The following is a 7,851-nucleotide window of genomic DNA, read 5'->3' as shown; positions in this document are numbered from 1 at the left end:
ATACAACTACATTATTGATCTGAAAGAGAATAAATATAACCAATTTAGAACAGAACAAGTTCTAATCCAACCATCTGGTGTCCACCTGATGGCTTGATTTAGGATGTCCAAGATCAGAACAAGTTCTATTACAATGCGAAGCAGTCTTTTATTCTCAAGTGCTCCATGCTCATACCAAGGATTTAAGAAAAACAAGAATGACAAACACCACCAAAATTCACCTAAACAAGAATTTCAGATACCATTTTGAGCTGAATGGAACAGACTCTATATCTGGTATTTTTGTGGCTTCTCACTTCCTCCATTGCTTCCTTATCAAGAATCTTCAACATACCATATAAAAAAAATAAAAAATAAAAAAATAATAATAAGAAATAAATATGGAATAATGTGTTCATCTATTCCACTAGAAGTAAAGAAAAATGCATGTCTACTATATGTGCCTGGCTGTTTCATCAGGCCCCTTAAATGTCCTTGGGTTACGCTCATTCAACTGTATTTTTACTTTTTTTAACAATCATCATCATAAAGCACATCATTTATTTTTTGACAAGTGAAAGTTTGCATTAAAAGGAACAAAACAAAAGAAAACAGTATAAGGTGACAAAAGAATTCATATTACTGTAAGACCAATACATACTTTTAAAGAGGACATACCTTCATCACCTAACATCAATATATCTAATAGATGTTTTTTCAAAAAACAAGTCTACTACCTCTCTAGGACCCTATGTCACCATCATATGCTTTTCAATTTGCATGAAGTCAGCAAATAACATAAGCTAGAGTCCATCTAAACCTTTGCTCATTTTCCTAATTAAGAATAAACTTCTATGAGCAATTTCATATCATAAAAGTTAAAACACACTGGATACTTATTTAAGATGACTTAAAAGTTAGATACCACAATATTTTTTACAGGTTCTACATGTCATTTCTTATACGTTTAGGTCTTAGAGCATTTTTCCTTCGCTATTTTTATTAATGAACAGAGAATTTTTTTATTAATTAACCAAACAGGGATTTCAATATTTCAAAACCACCAACAATACAATAGATGAGAGGTTCAGTAAATCTTCATAAACCAAGCCATGAGATAACACATACTATTACAGGATTACTTAAAGCTCAATAAACTAATTAGCAACAAATTACACCACCATCACCCAAAAGCTTATGATCCTCTACGGAAATTCCACCGAGTTCTACAACCTTCCCCTATAATCATGTTTTTAGAGTTTCTTTAAATTTTGAGACCCTTAATTTATCAAAATACCTATGAAATTAGCCTTAACAAAGTTATTTTCTCTAACTTAAGTATCCCTGTGAGTTTCATTAAATTATTTTACAGGAAAAGAAATCATACCCATTCTTAATCTCACTCCCTCCTACTAAACTCTTTTACTCTTTAGCTTAGATGCGCTTACCAAAATCTGGTTCTATAGTTTTTCATTTCCCTGTTCTAGCATATCCGTCTTCATCCTTCTATTCATCTTCTGTATCTAACTTAAACATAAATCATGGCACACGGTAGATTGAGCCTCCCCTATGACATTCTTCGCCTCAATTTCACCTTAATGAAAAAAAAATTATAAAAATGGCAATTCTTTTAACATGATCTATTAGCTACAACTAGTAAATTGATCTTCCCCATTTCAACACAACTTTTTCTAGTAGATAGCTCATTCCTCATGGATTCAACAAGGAACTCTTCCCCTACATTTCCAAGATCACACCGTCTCGTTCCACATTCAAGTTTACATACATTGTGTTTTTTGATAAAAGTTTCATTTTTTAAACTCGACCTTACCTCTCTATACACAAGAAATTCACACCACAAACTATATTACAGGATTACTTGAAGTTCAATATAATTGAAGAATGAAGTATGACGATAGAATCACAAAAAATTTCCCCAAATTGCATAATTAGCATACAGAGAAAACAACGCAGTGTCTGAATCTGAACATTAGTCATACCAGTGCCATTGACGACTGAGGAGTGAATTTGGGTAGCGGCCGATATAAGTAATCATCCTCTGAATAATCTGTTGATGTCCCAATAAATTTGACAGAACTGGAGTCTATTTGAAACTGAACTAACAGGTTCCAAAATGCATAGCAAATTCCTATATGATATTAAATTGAAAATCTTTGAGCTGTTAAAAAATGGCTTGTCTTCAAACAAATCAAATGCTTCAATAAATCAATTACATTTCTCTAAAATCAATTTGCAATTAGTACCAGTGATTCATAACAATCCATTTAAATACTACTTTAGTATATACATATGCATATATATATATGTATGTATCGATATAATCAAACATGAATTTATGGCGATCATTCGATTTGCTTACAGTGAGAAAGTTGAATACGGTGATAGTACTCGCCGGCGGCGACAGTGATCGTCCGTTGCAGTGATTTATCGGCGACTAAAGCGCTAGAACTCGGCTGACATAGATGGGGAGGTTTACAATCATAGTAAATGGACGAAACTACCCAAGGTATTTTCCATTTTCTATAGTAGTTTTATAGGCAAATTACACTGACACCCCTAAGATTAGGTCAAATTATACCTAGATGAAGATTTTGATTTTAACTATCATTTACACTCCAAATTATTTTTTTGCCTTTGGCACATGCAAATTGACCTACCCCCATTTTTTAATATAATTTAATACAAAATATCAATGAACTTAAATATGTATATTCAAACTAATACACACACACACATATATATATATACACACGTGATGGCCCAGCAAACTAATATATATTAGACACGATCCACGTGTCAGCAGTCTATTGGTTGTTGACTTTTTTTTATTTATTAATTATAGTATTTTTTAACCAGGTCTCCCCCACCCCCCTCTCTAATGCCATAGAAACCCAATAACCGATAACAAAAGCAAAGGGCAAACAAAAGCCATCGCCGATCCAGTTTTAGTCTCCATCATCGGCACTGGTGTCAGTGCGGTTTGGCAGTCACCAAGTATGGATCACTTACCACTCCTATATACTCCGTATATACTACGCATTAGTTAAGGAAAGAAGGAGATAGAGGGGGGGTTTAAGTTTTGGCCATTTATTAAGTCACATAAATGGGTCATATGGGGTAATTATGTCATTTTATACATAAAACACTATTTTTGTAAGTCAACAAGAAGTCAATAGGGCAACATAGTCATATCACATATAAAAAGTACTTTGACACCACTGAAAAGTGGCATTTGGGGTGTAACTAAAATACAAAATCACTTTTTCAAATATGAGTAAAAGTTAAAACCAAAATCTTCATCTAGGTGTAATTTGATCTAACCTCAAGGGATGTCAGTGTAATTTATCCTAGTTTTATTTATTAAATTTATCTGAAAAAAATAATATAATGACCCGGTCATTTTCATTTCTTTCCCTTTCTTCAAATTTTGCGGATAAATTTTTTTCATCGTCTTTTCCTTTTTGGGTTTGATTTCTCGCCTCTTAGTGTCGTCTCGAGTGCTCGGAAATGGTTTCTGATACTCTTTCCTTTGGATTGACAACTTCCTTTGAGAACCGAGTCATTTCCACATTTTTTGTTTTTTTGACGCTATTCATTTTTTCGTCTTTTCCCTTTTTCGTCCTTTAGTCGTTTTCATTTTTCCTTACTTAACCTCACTTTTTGTGCTCGGATTTGATTCCAGCTTGGCATACATCCATGACATTTAAATTCCATGACATCTACATTTTTACTTTTGTAGAAATGCATATTAAATGCTTACTTTCTTTGTAAAAGTCATGAAAACAAGACTTTTTGTAATTATCCATAACTTGAGGGGTTTTTGGGTAATTAAGTAAAGTAATTATTTTTTGTCTTAGGGACCATTTTTCAAATTAAATTGGAAGATATTTTCAAAAAAGACCTTTTTGCAATTTCTGAAAAATGTGACAAGTGTCACATTCCTATGGTGCCACTTGTTGATTTTGTGGTGGAACCACTTGGACACTTAATCTCATGACACATGGAGGGTGAAAATTCACCCACTTGTTGTCCTAGGATTGGTGCACTTGTTGGCATGGATGGTTGACAAGTGTAGGGTTAATATTTAATCTTGGAAGCTTACTTGGATTCATGACAAGTGTAAGACTCACCTTTAGTCTTGCATTAGTGTGTGTGTGAGAGGTAGTGCAAGAGCACCTAGTGAGTGGAGAAGCCTACCAATTTAGCTTAGGGTTTACACATTTTAATTCATTCATCACTTTCCTCTCAAGAACCCTAAGGAAGCCACCAATGGAGAAAAGCTTGACTAGTAACTTTGACTTCATTTTTGGTGCCCTTTCACTCACCTTAGAACTTTGAACTTGGAATACTTTAGGCTCCTCCCACTCCCCTCTACAAAACCCTTGTTTGGTTTTTCATTTTTAAGCTCGGTTGCCTTGGATTCAAGAGGAACAATCCTCTTGTGAGGTAAGGGGTGTTATTATTTATCTTTCAAGTGATTTTATTTGTTCCTATAGTGATATCTAAGTTATATGTTTGTCTTGTACTAAAATGAGAAATAAATGATTAATTGTGACTTGTATGTAATTCACTTTAGACTTGATAAATAACATGACTATGGCTTGATTCATAACTTATGTTAATTTGAGGTCATTTAGAGTTGTTTTAAAATCTAGATGGATTAATGAATTAATTTAATTAATTTTTATTTATATGCTCCCATGACTTAAATCAAGTTTTGAAGTGATTTATATAATAACCATGACATATACTACAACATATATTAAATTGAGCATGTTTGTATGAGAAGTGAAATTTAGGGAATTTAGTTGTTTTATTTAATTGTTTAAATTATGTTTCTAAACTTATATCATACTTGTGAGGCTATGTTCTTGTTGTTGAATGATATTGTTGTAATTAGTGGCAAATTGCATAATGATCATTCAATATTCTTCATGCCATTTTAGTTGAGAACTTAGGGCATGTATTGTAAATTGCATATTGCATAATGATCATTCAATATTCTTCATGCCATTTTAGTTGAGAACTTAGGGTATGTATTGTGTTTCCAAAATTGATTTGTGCATGTTGATGGCTTTACATTGTGTATATATATATTATGTTGATACATATATGTAATGTGCACAAAATGTTGATTTTGGAAACTTGGGGATGTCGTTGTTATGACTATGGCTAGGGCATGGTTCTAGTACGGAGGAAAGTCCCTCTACAAGTCTAGTGCGCACATAGGGAGGTTACTCATGGGCTAGTAATCCTAAAGTAACCACATTGTCGGTTTGATCCGTCGTGACGTCCAAGTATCCACTTTGGTTTAATTTTGCATTTAAATTCCAAGTTGTTAACTTTGTAAAATTACATCTCATTGTGTTATGTTGAAAGTTCTACTGTCACTTGATAGCATGAATTAAATGGTATTGGATTGTAACTTGGTGCAAAGATAAACCCATGCATTCCCTACGAGTAAACTTGTTTACTCACCCCTAAGTTAATGGGTGTTTTGCAGGTAAAGAAGTCTTAGTGTGGGATGCACAACATTCTTAGACTTACTAAAGTTCTTGAAGTATTTTGATGACATAGAATATGCATATGTTAGCATTTCTTGTCCTACTTTTACTTACTTTGATAAAACTTGTACTTATTGTCTAAGTTATGTAATGTGCACTTAAGTACACCTTTTGACACTCTTAGAATGTGGTTGTAATGAGGCCAAGGGCCAAAGACACTTATGTGAAATGTATGCTAACTTTGAACTTCATTGTTGCCTATGGAAGATATGTGGATTAATGCATTGAAGGATTCTATTTTGCATATGACATGCCATGAGGCCATAGGCCATTGCAACACATCTATTTTATCACATTACATATGCTTGCATGCTCACTTTGGTAAATAACACCATCCTTGATGAAACAAAGACTCTAAGTAGCATTTTTAGGGAGTTTTACCCTATTCTGTTCTAGGGGCATTTCGGGTATTTCAAAATGCTTTTTTTTTCATTTTTCTTTACAAGTCACATAGAAAACTCAATTTTGAGGGGGGTTTCTTCTTTGTATTTTTCCAGAAAATGCCATATTGGCCCTCAAAAATCTATTTTTTTTTCTGAAAAATCATTGCTGTCAGGTTTTTGCCGACTTTAGTGCAAATATACTTGGTACTATTCATCGACTTTTTTTTGAAAAGCGTGACGACCGATCCGAAACTTCCGGGAGTCTTGTGGGTGTATTTTAAGATTGCATTTTCAATTTAGGCAATTTAAAAACCTTCCGAAGCCCCATTTCCTTTCTTGGGCAGTAGCTTGGAACGATTTTTGACCTCTAGACCTGATTTTCTTGAGGGTATTTTGGACATTTTACAATGCATTTTTTTGGTTTCCATTCTTAAGTCGGGTAGAAAACTTGATTTTAGGGGGGTTTCTTCTTTGAGTTTTTCCAGAATAGTCCTTTAGATGCCCGTTTTTACTCTCAGTTGCAGTAGTAGTGGGTTGACGGCACTGTAGCTGTCACGGCCTTCGTCGGGCCGCCGCGACGTCGATTTTGTTTTTGACGTTTCTCCCTTATCCGGACTCCAAATCAAGTGAGTTTTTTTTTTTTTTTTTTTTTTTTTTTTTTTTTTTTTTTTTTTTTAATTGGTTAATTTTTCATTGTCTATCCAACGATGTACTCAGTTGTATCAAGATATTTCTGGATAATTACCAGTTTACCCTTTTAGCTTTATTACTCGTTTTTCTTTGTTTTGTCGTTTCTCGTTCGTCCGGAATCCGGATAATGAAATTTTTGAGTCTATCATCACTAGTTTTTCATTGTCTTCCCAGTGGTGTGCTCGATAGCACTTGAATCCATTTTTTTGCAAAATGACCATTTTGCCCTAGGTTCCTTTTTGTCCGTTTTTGAAACGACACTTTCGCATTTGTTTTCCTTTGGATTCCATGACCTCATTGAGGGTCACATTGGTGTCTTAGAGACGCATTGTATCTCTAGAGACCGTTGTTTCACCTTTTGCTTCCGCATTTCGGATCCGTTATCGGGTCATCTTTTGGTCATCACTGACGCATCGGGTTTACAAAACTTGGGCCGTCACAAATAATATATATATATATTACTCAATGAATAAAAAACTCTCTACTTTCTTTTAGTAATATCTGACCCATAAATGCATCAATAGCTTGACATAATCCCCTCAATGCAAACCTTATTCCTGAAAATTCAAGCAAAACACTAAATAGTCGCCCAACCAAATAGTCATTTCTTTATAAATAGTTACTTTCTTTTAACAGTATTCACACTTTACTTTACTACCATTATACTTCAATTTTAAAAGAAATAACACTTATAACCTCACCTTTATAAAAAAAATAATAATAGTGATATGTTTTTAAATACCAAAATTACCTTTTCTGATGTGGAATGATCTTTTTACTTTCCTCCTCTCTTCAATCTTTAACGTCTTTTGTCTCTTGAGCAGTTTTTGATTCATTTCTTCCACTTGCATTTCTAGCCTTTCCCAACTTTTTTCTCCTACTTTGTATCTACTATATCTCTCCTTAGGTTTTGATATTAAACTTTGAGTAACAATTGAATATTTCACAAATGAATAAAATGTCCAGTCGAACAAAATAAACAATAGATATATTGAAAAATTATCAAAAACTTCATGTTACTTGTTTGTTTCCTTTTATTTCTAAATTTGCGTCTTACGGAATAAATTAGATGCTTGGACTTCATTGTCTCCTCAATTTTATTTCGCAAGTTGCTTATGGAGTGAATGAATGCTTGGATAATTTATATTGTCTCCTTCTTTTATTCTAGCCTTTATTTTGTTTTGTCAAAAGTCCTCTTAATTGAGGCGCTAAAG

The 7,851-nt window shown here is 33.5% G+C and overlaps 1 long non-coding RNA gene across 1 annotated transcript; it reads right to left on the bottom strand.

Moving 5' to 3' along the window:
* On the bottom strand, positions 1-2,470 carry LOC132286038 (uncharacterized). The gene is made up of 3 exons (XR_009472653.1): positions 2,360-2,470; positions 1,980-2,128; positions 1-323 (listed from the first exon to the last, which is right to left on the bottom strand). It is a non-coding gene; the product is annotated as an uncharacterized LOC132286038 (long non-coding RNA).
* Between the last annotated feature and the right edge of the window lie 5,381 nt (positions 2,471-7,851).

The sequence above is a fragment of the Cornus florida genome, unplaced genomic scaffold (genome assembly GCF_030987335.1).
Source record: "Cornus florida cultivar Cherokee Brave unplaced genomic scaffold, ASM3098733v1 CherokeeBrave_3.0.0_Hap2_Chr11, whole genome shotgun sequence".
NCBI classification, from domain to species: Eukaryota; Viridiplantae; Streptophyta; class Magnoliopsida; order Cornales; family Cornaceae; genus Cornus; species Cornus florida.
Note: the sequence above shows the minus strand (reverse complement) of the source record. Positions and strands in the feature narration are given on the sequence as shown.